The sequence below is a fragment of the Lygodium microphyllum genome, chromosome 6, assembly GCF_053477565.2.
Source record: "Lygodium microphyllum isolate KBCC chromosome 6, Lygodium_microphyllum_v1.1.10, whole genome shotgun sequence".
NCBI classification, from domain to species: domain Eukaryota; kingdom Viridiplantae; phylum Streptophyta; class Polypodiopsida; order Schizaeales; family Lygodiaceae; genus Lygodium; species Lygodium microphyllum.
The window spans coordinates 173815137-173827890 of NC_141140.1; positions in this window are offsets into that span (position 1 = coordinate 173815137).

Here is a 12754-nt window from a genome sequence, read left to right on the forward strand (position 1 = left end):
CCCTTAATTCTCAGTGCGATGCCTTTATAAATTAGGTTACAAGAAATGGTTATAGGTAGAGAGTGTTACAAGACTCAAAATAGTCGGTCATCGGTGGATTGGGAGGCAAAGTTGGCCTCCAATTCCTTAGGTACTTCTGGAACACTGGGACACTTACTAGTGATATGCCCGGTCTTTTTGCATTTACTGCACTTCATTTTGTCAGGATATTTCTTCCAGCAATTGCTCATAATATGCCCTTTTTGTGGCAGAAGGAGCATTTAGTAGAAGTTGTATGGACTAACAGTTGCTCATAGGAAGTAAATGCTGAAGACCCTTCGGTATGGTTTCTCTTCTCTTCATCGAGGCATGATTGGATGGTGCTTGCTAAAGTTGGGTTCGGAATATTAGTTAGGGTAGTCACAAGGGTTGGAAAGACTTTCTTCACAGACTTTAGCAAGATGGCAATGGCATCTTCATCATGGATGAGTACTTGAACGAAGGCAAGCTGTGCCATAAGCCCCTTCATATGTGAAATAAACTTGCTTAGATCTTCTCCTTCTTTGTAGCCGGACCTTGTAGCACCGTAGAGCCTTTCAAGCTTATCCCACTTTTCTTTTGCATTTGAGAGTTGGTCAATGTGATGAATTAAAGATTCATCTAAATGAAGCATGATGATGGCCCGATCCCGTTCATCATCTTCTACATCAAGGGGATTAGATGGGTCAATTGCTTTGGTCCCTTTTATAAAGGGCCAGTATCCTCTTTCCATCATTTTGTATTTGACCAAGACTTGCCAAGCATGAAAATATTTTCCATTAAATTTCCAAATTTGAAGATGGACATTAGAATATGTTGTGGCCATTGGGAAGGTCTTATCACTTGTTAGGACAAGGGCAATGTCTAGTCCCTTACAATCTTGCCATTGAATGTGGAAGCAAATCAAGGACACCCTTTCAAACAATTGATATCAAAGTTATAATGAGGAGAAAGGTTGAAAATCATACATATGTAATATTTCAAAATGTGACTTTGGTGGTCCTTTCTTATGTGCAATCTTCTTTCGAGGTTTAATGGTCTTTTTAGGCTTCTATAATTTGACCCTAGATTAGACTTCGGGCTCCTCCTTGTGGTATGGTTTAGAAGATGAACCTTGTGTTGGATAAGGACGGTCTATGATTTCAATGCTTGTTGTTGATGACTCTGAGGAGAGTACAATGACACTCATCCCTTTGATTTCATTGACCAAGGTATAATGACGGTCTATGATTTCAATGCTTGTTGTTGATGAATCTAAGGAGAGTACAATTACACTCATCCCTTTGATTTAATTGACCAAGGTACTTGAGAAAACCACACATGGTATGCAATACAAGTTTAGGATAGGATGATCTATGTGTTTATAGTTGTACACATAGCCTTACAAGTGAAGTGAAGCACTTAATTGTTTTAATTTTTTGATGAAAACGTTGGAAGAGATGATTCACTGATTAAAATAGCATTGAAATTTTTGAAGATTGAAAAATCTTGAAGCTTCTTGGCTATGGCTACCACAGACCCACAGTTAGGGTTTGGCTTATAGCAGCCAACAGAATTGGAAATTCTCCAAACCCTCTTAGGGGGATATGGTCCACTAGGGGGCTATGAAAGCCCTATGGTGGCCCCAATGATTGCGCCCTCATCAGCATGCACAATAGCTCGTGATGTCTTGCCTGCAAATCTGTACCTGTTTCTGAAAAGATGTAATGCTACCCTCCACGTCACCTAATCCCAGCCTTTGATGTGCCATGCTGAATCACCTTGAGCTGAGGAGAAGATCTCTAGAAGAAATTAGGAGCTGAAATGCTCTCCTTTGCTCTCCCCAAGTCCTCCAATAGAGGTGGGTCAATCTGGCTATGGTGGAAAGCAAGGTAAATGAGAGGGCAAGAGTTCTTCTTATGCACTTAGATGTGTAAAGAGGCTGAGGGAAGCTAAAGGACTAGAGATGGCTCTAATACCATGTTGCAAATCAGAGTTGGAAGCATGAGAGAGTGTGCACAAGAGGGAGAGAGAGATCTCAAGTACAAGAACAAGATCTTGTTTAGTTAGTTGTTCAAGGTACAACTAGTACACTCTCCTCTACATTTGAGTGTGTACTTTAGGCTGTTTATATAGCCTGTGGAGGAGTTAGGGTTAGGGTTTCCCCTGTCCTTCAGTCCATTTACACCTAGCTACCCTTATCCTCTCCAGTGTAAGGAGAGTTCCTATGCTTATCTTTCAACACTACTTTTTGCTCTAGTGACGGCGGACCCCCTACTAAGGCTTATTGAATTCAAAGTCCAGTAGGGTGCATTAAGGGCCCTCCCCCTCATAGACGGCTCGATTTTTTGCACATAGCTATTTTTTTTAATGACAACTCTAATGTAGTTGGAGCTACAAAACAAATGTTGATGTTCTCTTGGGAATTCATAAACTATTCTATTTTGTTTCAAGTTCACAAATAAGCATGAAGAAAACATAGCTACACCTCATTTCTCTTGACAAAGAGGAGCAATGGTTGAAAGACTATGGGTTCAAGGAGATAAGGGTAGGCAACATTATTCACTACCTAGGCTTCCCTTTGGGGTTGAGGTCTCAAAGGAACAAAAAGTAAAGTGGCTACTACAAGAGAAGGTTAAGGCCAAGATTTCCAAATATCAAGAGGTCCCCGTTGGCCTTAGTGGGAGGATCGAGGTCTTACTCAATTTAGTGAGCATTGGCCTATTGAGAAATGACAAATGATGTATGCTCTAGGAAGAGATGTCATGAATCCCATAAGCACAGTGGTGCAGAATGCTACGTACCCAGCTACTTTGTCAATCCATTACACAAGTTTGTCTTTTTGAGTCCAAGCTTCCAAGTTGGAACCTAATTCACTTGTGTAACAGTTGGTCTCTCTTTGTCTATGTCAATATGAGTCTTGTCTTCATCTTCCATCCTCCATAGCTCTGCCATGCTCTAGATTCGCACTTTTCACATGGTATCAAATCCCAGTCGAGCATGGCACTACTCCAACTCCATTTCACTCTCATCTAGCTAAGCTTAAGCTCAGTCCAAGTCTAGAATCCCATCTTCTACTCCTTCTTCTCACTACCCTTTACTTGGCAGCCACCCTGCACCCACCTTGCTTTAAGCTCTTAGATCTCTTCAACCTGACAAGATCTTAACAAGCTTTCTTTTGGAGATCTCTACTCTTGCTCCTGGAGCTCCTCTTGTCACCTCAAAGCTCAACATTAGGTCATCTTCTATAGCTTAGCATTGCCAAATTTTGTTCTATGTGTCCTCCATAGCCAAACAAGACCTGCAGCCATTTGAGCTTGTGGATCTCACAATAGAGGCCATATCTCATTATGATTTCTTCTAAGGAGTCAGGATGCAACTTTGTACCACTTTACAGATCAACGTTGGCCACTCTATGCACCAACATTGACAAAATTCATGATTGCTGTAAATTTTGCGCTTGCGTGAATTTGTACAGCTTGATCTCTGCTTGCCCACTACGATTTCTCCTCTGAGCATAGGGCATTTGAAGGGTTGCTTCTAAGCTTCCTCTCCATCAAATATTTGATTGAATCATCCACTATAGCCGATGTACCATCCAAAAAATCAGTTGCCTATGCTTCAAAACCCTAATAAACATCATAGCCATTAACATTCAAGCTTCTTTCTTCACTCCATTCTCAAATCCATTTGACTGAGCCAAGTATCGTTACTTAGATCTGCTCTGCTAAACTCAAGTCTTTTACTGGCAAGGAGGGGACTCAAGTTGAAGGACAAGACAAGGACAAGACAAGCATCAAGAATCATCGTCAAGCAGAAAGAAGATTCAAGCTCAAGACCAAACATAGTATCTCTTGATACTACAGAATGTGTCTTCACACTACCTTGCACTCATATCTCTTGACACATTGAAATATAAATCTTTTGCTGGTTAATTGAAGCTTATCAACATGGTAGAGCTTGAGCAGATAGCAAAGTTCAATGGAGAAGGTTTCCATGCTTGGAAGGAAAAGACCATGTACCGCCTCATGTGGAAAGACCTTTGGGATCTCTTTGAAGATGATGAAGGTGATGCAAATGATGGAAAAGAAGATTCAGAAAGTGGGATCCTTGCAGTAGCTCCACGAAAAACCAAAGAATGGAAGAAGATGAATAGCAAGGCACTAGGCATCATTTCCCTGGGGACTAAGTGATGATGTGCTACATCATATCTCTAGCATTAGAGATGCTAGAACTGCTTGGGACGAACTTGACAGGATGTTTGGTACCCAAGCCAAGGATTCAAAGGTAAAATTACTCATGAATTTTTATAAATTGGATATAAAGACAATGCTTCCATGACCATACACATTAATAAGTTCAAGAGCCTAAAAACCCAGCTTGCAACTCTTAAGGAGAATATTGATGAAGATGAATCAATAACCATACTGCTTGCAAGTGTGAATAAGGATCCATATGAGAATCTTGTGTCCACCCTAAGTAATGTTCCAAGTCTCTCACTTAAAGATATTGAGCACTCTCTTCTTGATGAAGAGAACAAATAGAAGAACAAGAATGCAAAAGATGGTGTCCCATCATCTAAGGAAAATCTTTTATACACCAAAGGAGTTGCTGGACCCAAAGGAAGAGGTTGAGGATTCAACACCGACAACAAAGATCAGATGACATGTCATTGTTGTGGTAAGACTAGCCATATCGCCAGTGAATGTTTCCCCCGTAAAAGAGCACAACATATGCAACTGCCAAAATTAGTTCATGGACGAATGAGAAGAAGAAAAAGAAGATGCTTTTGCTACCATCAACAACTCTGATAGATTGTTCTAAGAGAATTTTCATTGTATCTTTTATATGTTTTTCCCGTAGTGGATCTCTATGTTTCCCTTAGTGGATTTTCTTTGTAAAAACCCTTGCCAAAGATGTAAAGTTCAAGCTTTAACTTGACTAGGTGCCTATGAGCTAGTCTCCTGGGCCATGTCACCATGTAGGGGAGGCAAAAGCCAGAAAGCATAGGAATTCATCATTTGAGGGGGGTGTTGAGAAATGACAAATGATGCATGCTAGAGGAAGAGATGTCCTAAATCCAATAAGCACAATGGTGCAAAATGCTACCTACCCAGCTACTATAAAGCATTGTACTTGACTATCACTTTCATATGGAATGAATACAATATCATGATGCTTTGTGCTTTCACTTAGTGTCTTGCCATTGTCAATCCATTACACAAGTTTGTCTTTTTGAGTCCAAGCTTCCATCTTGGAACCTAATTCACTTGTGTAACAGTTGGTCTCTCTTTGTCTATATCTTCATCTTCCATCCTTCATAGCTCTTGCCATGCTGTAGATTTGCATTTTTCACATGGCGGTGGCCTCTTTCATCTCTATGGTCAATGCCTTCTCAAAGGCAAGCTAGAAAAGTCTACAAAGAAAGGCTAGAGACTTCATATGGGGATGTGACAATAAGAAAAATTGGCATGTAATTGGGTGGAGCATGCTTTATGACACTAAAGCCAATGGCGGCCTTGGAGTTAAACCTATGAAAAGTAAAGCTCAAAGACTGGTCTTTGAGCTACTTGCCATGATTGAGATGATTCTCCCTTGGGTGATCATTATGAGAGATTGGATGAGTAGAGCCAAAGCCACAAGAGAAATTAGAATGATCTCTCATGGATAGATGTCTTGCTGGAAGAAGTTGACTTCAAAATAAGTCAATCTACATTTTCGAACTCCCTTCTGTTGAAAGGCTGGAAAGATTCACTTGGAAATCTAGAATGGGCATAGGCCTAGCAGAGGAAGGAAACATGTCTCTCACCCAGCACATCTGGCTATGCCCATTTGCATAGAAGGACATCACTGCCTTGGCAACATTGGACTAGAAAAAGTTTCAATCCTTAGAAAAGAAGGATATAAGGAGATGGAGAGACATTTGGACTCTAGCACCAATGCCCCTTTGATAATGGCACAAGTTAAGAGGCAATTCAAGCTAAAAGATGAAAAGGCAGGATGGCTTGAGGATAATCTACAAAGGAGGAAGGAAGAATGACCCGCAAGTCTGTGCTCTAAGGTGGGCTCCCCACTCCAGTCTCTGTACACAAAGAGAGGGAAGAAGGCCCTCCAAGCAAAAGGGAGGAAAGAATTTGAAGTCAAGAAGGAGGATACTTTCTTGAAGGTACCACTTGAATGGAAAAAGAGATACTGCTCACTAAAAGACGTGAAGATGCAAAATTAGAAGGGCATGGACTTGCATGCCCTCCAACAAGCTCAATACATTATTGTGGAAGATTGCCACTAAGAAGCTTGCAACCAAGGATAGGATTGCTAAATTCATGAAAATATCACAGATATTCTAGTTATGCTTCAGGTCAAATGAATCCCACCCACACCTTGTGGAGCTACCCTTTAGCCTAGGAAAATTGGGGGAGAATCAAAGCTTGGGTTGCAAACACTAGCCTAAATGCAAACATCAAAATGAAAGGAGCTCTATTCAGAGATTGTTGCACCATTGATGAGGAGAATATGTTGCTTTGGCATATCATCAAGGTGGTCACCTTGAGGGCCTTATGGAATAATAGAAATATTGGGACCATGTTGAAAGGAGTTAGATTAAGAACCCCAACTATGTGTGGGAAAATAGCTAGGAAATCACTAGCTCTAGTGAAGAAACTTAGGAGGAAAAGGAAAATTTTTAGAATTGCCTATAAGCTGTCGAGGAAGCCTCCACCGTTCTCCTATACTTGTTAAGGCAACTTGTTGCTACGGTTTTTGGGATGGACCTACATGTAATGCTCAACATTGTTCTCTTTTGTGTTTCCCATATTTTTTTCAAAACCCAACATTTCTTATTGCTTGATTGAATTTTTGGCAAGGATTGACATTCTTTGTGATCATAATCCTCTACATCTCACTTCCCATTGCTTAAGAGGATTAGCACATCTTCTTTGTTCTTGAGTGATATTTTGAGGCACTTCTTGCAAGCACTCTAAATTTTCAGTCTCTTAAGAGGATCTGCACATCTTATTTGTTCCTAAGTGATGTCCTAAGGAAACTCTAAATTTCTAGCTAATTGATGACTATCCATGCTAAATCAATACATTTAACTATTCACATTTTCCTCTTAAAGTAAAATACTTGTGTATCAATGTACTTAGAGTACATGCATTCCAATTTCATATACATCTTTGATGCTTCCATAATATAGTATGAAATCACATGTTGAAAGGTTGTAGATTAACCATCATGAGCATTAAAAAAGTTTATATTCTTACTTTATTCCATGCGGATTTATCTCCCTTTCCTCACAAAATTGATCAACAAATTAAATTGTTGCAACATTGAATATGGAGCTCGAGACAAGATAAAGCCAATATAGGATAGGGCGTGCAACTCAAAATTGAATGAAGTCGATAGGTGCAGAGGGAGAACAAGAGAGAGCACAATGCAAGTCAACCAGAGATAGCATGCAATATGAGTCAAACACACAAAGAGAAATAAAGGACCAAGAAAGTAGTTTGTGTGGCAATTCGAAAAGTATCTCTCATTATATAAAAAATCTAAACTAATAATGTACAAGTATTTTTTTAAAAGTAATGTCAAAGCTAATAAATCTAGTATCACTTTTACATGATTTCAATCTATTTGGAGTGTTTTTAAGTATCTTGTTTCATTGTTGAGAAATGAGAATTTCTCTTCAAAATTTAGGCATCATCCAATGCTACCTTGTGTCACACTTTATATGCTTGATATTGAGACCATTGGACACATCCTTATTGATTCAAGGATTTTGACCTACAAAGTTCAAGGCTATCTCTCACCCAACCTACTCACACACCACATGGATCTACATCTAGATACAACGAGATAATACACTTACTATATGTACCACATTGTAGTCGTTGTGTCGGCAAGCCACAACATCGGTCCATGTGCACACTCCTTTGCCCTTGATCTTGCTTCCATTGTTGCCAAGATATTGAGATGTCAAGCTCCACATGAGCTAGCATCCACTACACACCTTGGTGATATGGCTAGACTTTACTCACTAGTATGTTCCACATGGAGGATGCACTTGCGATTCTATAGCTAAATCATACCCACGTAGTCCACTCTTGGTTATGGCACATTCATTGTGCCACCTCATCTATCCTATCTACAAAATCCTATCCAACCATTTTTTTACCCTTGAATTTGACTGCAACCAATTCATCATTGATACACTTAGTGACCACATAAACATATGTTCTAGTGCTTTCATATTAGTCTTTTTATCATGTTGAATACCAAGTTCTTTTGCGTAGAAGAAGAAGGAAGAAGAAGATTCCGACTCTACTTCTTTGTATACTCAAGTCTCCATTACATGTGTGTGCTCTTGGTTGCTTCACCTCTCTCTCCTCTTGTCTATTTGCATAGTATCATAATAATCCCCATGGTTACATAAAACTCAATTGAAGGCTAAGGTGAAGCCAACAAAGCGTGAAAGCAAGCAAGCAATAGGCAACAAGCTCTTCCATCTTGTTCAATTTGCCTTAGAATATAGCTATAGGAGGCTCTTAAGACTGACAAAGCTGCAATCTCCAATTGCAATGAAACATGTGAGCTCAAAGAGTAGTGCATGTATTGCAAATTCACCCTTCTAGGGTTTTCCCAGGGAATATTGTAGATTTGACTATGTTAGCCATTTCCAATGCTGAGGTTATAGATTTTGGATTTGTAAGGTTCAGATATTTGCTAGGTTGCAGACACAAAAAGGGCATCTACATACATATTGCACATTGCTATTCTTGTTGTGTAGGTAGTGAAAAAGACTGCATATTTTGGTTGTAGTGCACCTGGTATCGGCTTGGTTTTGCAGATTGTAGGTTTTGAAAGGTTGCTTGTCTTATCAAAATGTTTGAAAATTTTAACTAAATTGTCAGTGAGAAGGTTGATGCATGGAAGTTTAGAATGACAAATTTCTTGAAGGTCAAACATGTTCCGAACTGGGAGTAAACACAAAGTAAAGTGATGTATTTGCTACCTTGAGTGTCACAAATATTATGACGGCCTATTTGTAGGAATATGAAACTCCCCCTTCCCTATTGCTTGGAAGAATTCGACAAGGTTGTTTGAGGTAAACACAAAGGCTTGGGAGCTACAACTCAAGTTAGAGCTAAATCAAGTTGAAAGAAGGAATATGTCCATCAATGACTATGCATTAAAGATCAAGAGTATTATGGAAGCTCTTGGATCCATTAGTGTAGTAGTTGACAATGATGATGTTATGCGAGCATGTTCCGATAGTCTTGGAGATGAGTACAAGAGCTTTAGGTCATCTATGAATACTAGGGATGATATCCCTGACTTTGCAGATTTGATTTCTATGCTCATACCTGAGGGGGGCCAGGGTGGTAGTCCAAAGTTATGGTGTACAACAAAATAGGAGATGACAATCCCAAGGAAGGAGAGCCAAAGAGTGCAAGTTGTAGGTTTGAACTGATAACATAAGAATTTTGGTAGTAACAAGAAATCTTGGCACTATGGGGAGAAAGGTCATATTTTTAGTAATTGTTTCAAAAAGAAGACTCAAATTAGAAATAGGAAAAAGTAGCAAGATAATTATGCTTCTACTAGCAAAAACAATGATGATAAAAGTGAGTAGCTCTTTCTTATACCACATTTTATGAATACTATGATTGCTAATGGTTCATCTAAGAGTGATGTATGGTATGTAGACTCAAGTGCCTCTAACCACATGACTTCTTATGGAGAGAGTGGTTTAGAGAGATTTGTAGTCAAGCATCTCTAGGCTATGTGGAGACAAGGGATGATATATTCCATCCCATTAGTCACATTATTTCATCTTCTGTCTTTGTTTTTATCTATGATGTTAGCCATAGGAGCATATATGACTTCCAAGTCTGACATTAGCAATATGCTCTTTGTTGTAGGAGGGAGTAAAGATAAAGATGTCATTAAAAAACTTTTGTACAATCTTGATATTACATGATAAGAGAAGGCATGAATCTCATTATGTTGAGAAGCATGAGGTTGTTGAGATATTGAGCTCCACTCGTGATATGCCAGGGTGACCGTTGTGCATTTATGTCACCAACTTGTTAGCTCTAGATGCGGTTGGTACACTGCCCATAAATAATAGCTAGATGACAACTATCCTTATCTACTCTAGTTCGTGGCTCAGTTAGTATGCCACCTTAGTTAGTTGAGTTTGGTTTGAGACCCATATATAGGGTTCTTCTATTTCTATGTACTAGAGTTCTTTTTGGCTTACACAACTAAGAAGAGGAAAACTGTTTTTAGCCTCCACGTGTGTGTGTATTCCCCCATTGTGCAAGCAAGAAAGCTACAAGTGAGACTCCTTCCTTCTCTCCCACAATCTTGACATGGTATTGGAGCCTTGTTCGTGGTAAGGAGCTCAAGAAAGCAAACCAAGCTCGCGGTGTTCTGGTAAGAGGACCATCGTTGCTTTCATTTTTCTGTTTTGGGAGCAAGTCTCTGCAGGTAGCACAATCGGGAAGTGCAAGAGTGCATTGTCTCAGATTGAGACGTCCTTCGCGATGTAGTAGGGTAGTATATGCTGTGGGACATGGCTTTAGCCCTCGGTTCCCTTATTTTTTTGATTCGAGGCTATTTCGGGGCCTGTTTTGGAGGCGGAAGGTTTCCGCACGCACTCAGGAAAACACCCATTTTTTGCTGTGCGACCACTGTTCTACAAGTCGGTGAAAAGTTACTGGAGAAATTGCATCGTATGCCTGTGCACAGAGACATTGGGAGTTACAAAATCGTCCTTGTTGCCTATTGATGCAAAATCGTCACTAGGAAGTGACTGTGTGGTCAAATACCACTTTCGTCAGTTTTGCAGACTTGCCCTTGTGAGATTGAAGCTGTGTTTTTTGCAGTGATAGAATTCTTTGCAGTGTTCTGTAATGGCATCTGATTCTCTTTCACAGATTGTCACTGAGAAGCTTGACAAGAATAACTTCCAAGCATGGAAGTTTAGAATGACGAATTTCCTTATGGGAAAAGGATATTGGGAATTCATTGCAGGAAATGAAGAAGAACCAGTTCTTCCTGATGTTCCCAATCAACAGCAAATGCAGGCATTTAAAGGATGGCATGAGAGAGTCAGAAAAGTTATGTATTGGTTGTCTATTAGCATTTCAGACTCTATGATTGTGCATATTCAAGATGCAAGTACACCAAAGGAGGCATGGGATACTCTGTAAAAAATGTATAGCACAAATATGCAAGCCAGGAAAATGTAGCTCAAGCAAGAGTTGCACAATGTGCAAAGAGAAAGTATGAGCATCAATGACTACCACATGAAGGTGAAGAAGATTGCAGATGCACTTGTTTCCATTGGGTCGCCAGTGGAAGATGATGATTTAGTTTCTATGACCTTGAATGGTCTAGGAAAGGATTATGCACAGTTTCGAACATCGATTTCCGTCCGTGAAAGATTTTCTAATTTTAAGGAGTTGATTGCTCTTCTAATTTCTGAGGAGCAGAGAAATGGTGGTGCATCTTCTTTAGGAGGAACTTCAAAAGAAGCTATCTTCTACTCAAATGCTGGAAGAGGTAGAGAAAGAGGTAGAGGAGGCCGATCTGGAGGCCGTGGTAGAAATTAGAATATGCAGTAAACTCAAGCAAACCAGTCCTATGGAGGAGGACGTGGTAACTCTAGAGGCAGGGGGAGCCAAAGAGGTCGTGGTGGATGGCAAAGAGGCCAAAATGCAAACAATAATATTGAATGCTACTACTATGGTAAAATGGGTCATATGGCTAAAGACTGCTATAAAAAGCAGAATGACATCATGAATGAAAAATTGCAACAAGGGAATTATGCATCTTCTAGTAGACAGGGTGATGATAGAAACGAGCATTTGTTTATGGTGCAGCACATGACCAATTCTGTGACAAGTGCAGAAGAAAGAAACGATGTATGGTATGTTGACTTAGGTGCATCAAACCACATGATAGGTCATGTAGAATGGATGCAGGATGCAAGGAAAATGGAAAAACCAGGATTTGTGGAGACTGGTGATGATACTGCACATCCTATTGCGTAGATTGGAAAAATTCCTTTGTCTATGCAGGATATGAAAAAGAAATACTTGTCGGATGTATTTCATGTCCCGAATATCACCAAGAACCTGGTTTCTGTTGGTCAAATGGTTGAGCAGGGCTTGTAGGTCAGATTTAATTCTCATGGATGCTTTGTTGAGGATATGAAAAATAGAGGTCGCTTGATAGCAAAAGGAAAGAAGAAGGGCAGAATGTTTACATTGGATGCAGACATGCCTGAATTGAGTGCAGCAATGTTTGCACATGGGACCGGTGTAGTTGCAGATATTGATATCTAGCATAAACGCATTGGTCATGTTAATGTACAGCGACTAAAATCAATGCAAGCCCAAAATATTGTTACAGGATTGCCTAAATTCAAGGTTGCAAAAATGCATAAGGTATGTGAAGCCTGTCGGTTTGGAAAACAGGCAAGGAAACCATTTCCTAGACATGTTCAAGAGAGTAAGAAGCCATTGGAATTAATCCACTCTGATGTGTGGACTACTAAAGCTGCATCTCTTGGAGATTGTCTTTATTTTGTCACTTTTATTGATGACTATAGCAGAAAAGTTTGGGTGTATTTTATGAAAAAGAAAAGTGAAGTTTTTGGGCATTTCAAAACTCTTAAAGCTATGGTTGAAAAAGAAACAGGTCTGCAAATAAAATGCCTAAGGTCAGATGGAGGGGGAGAGTACCTCTC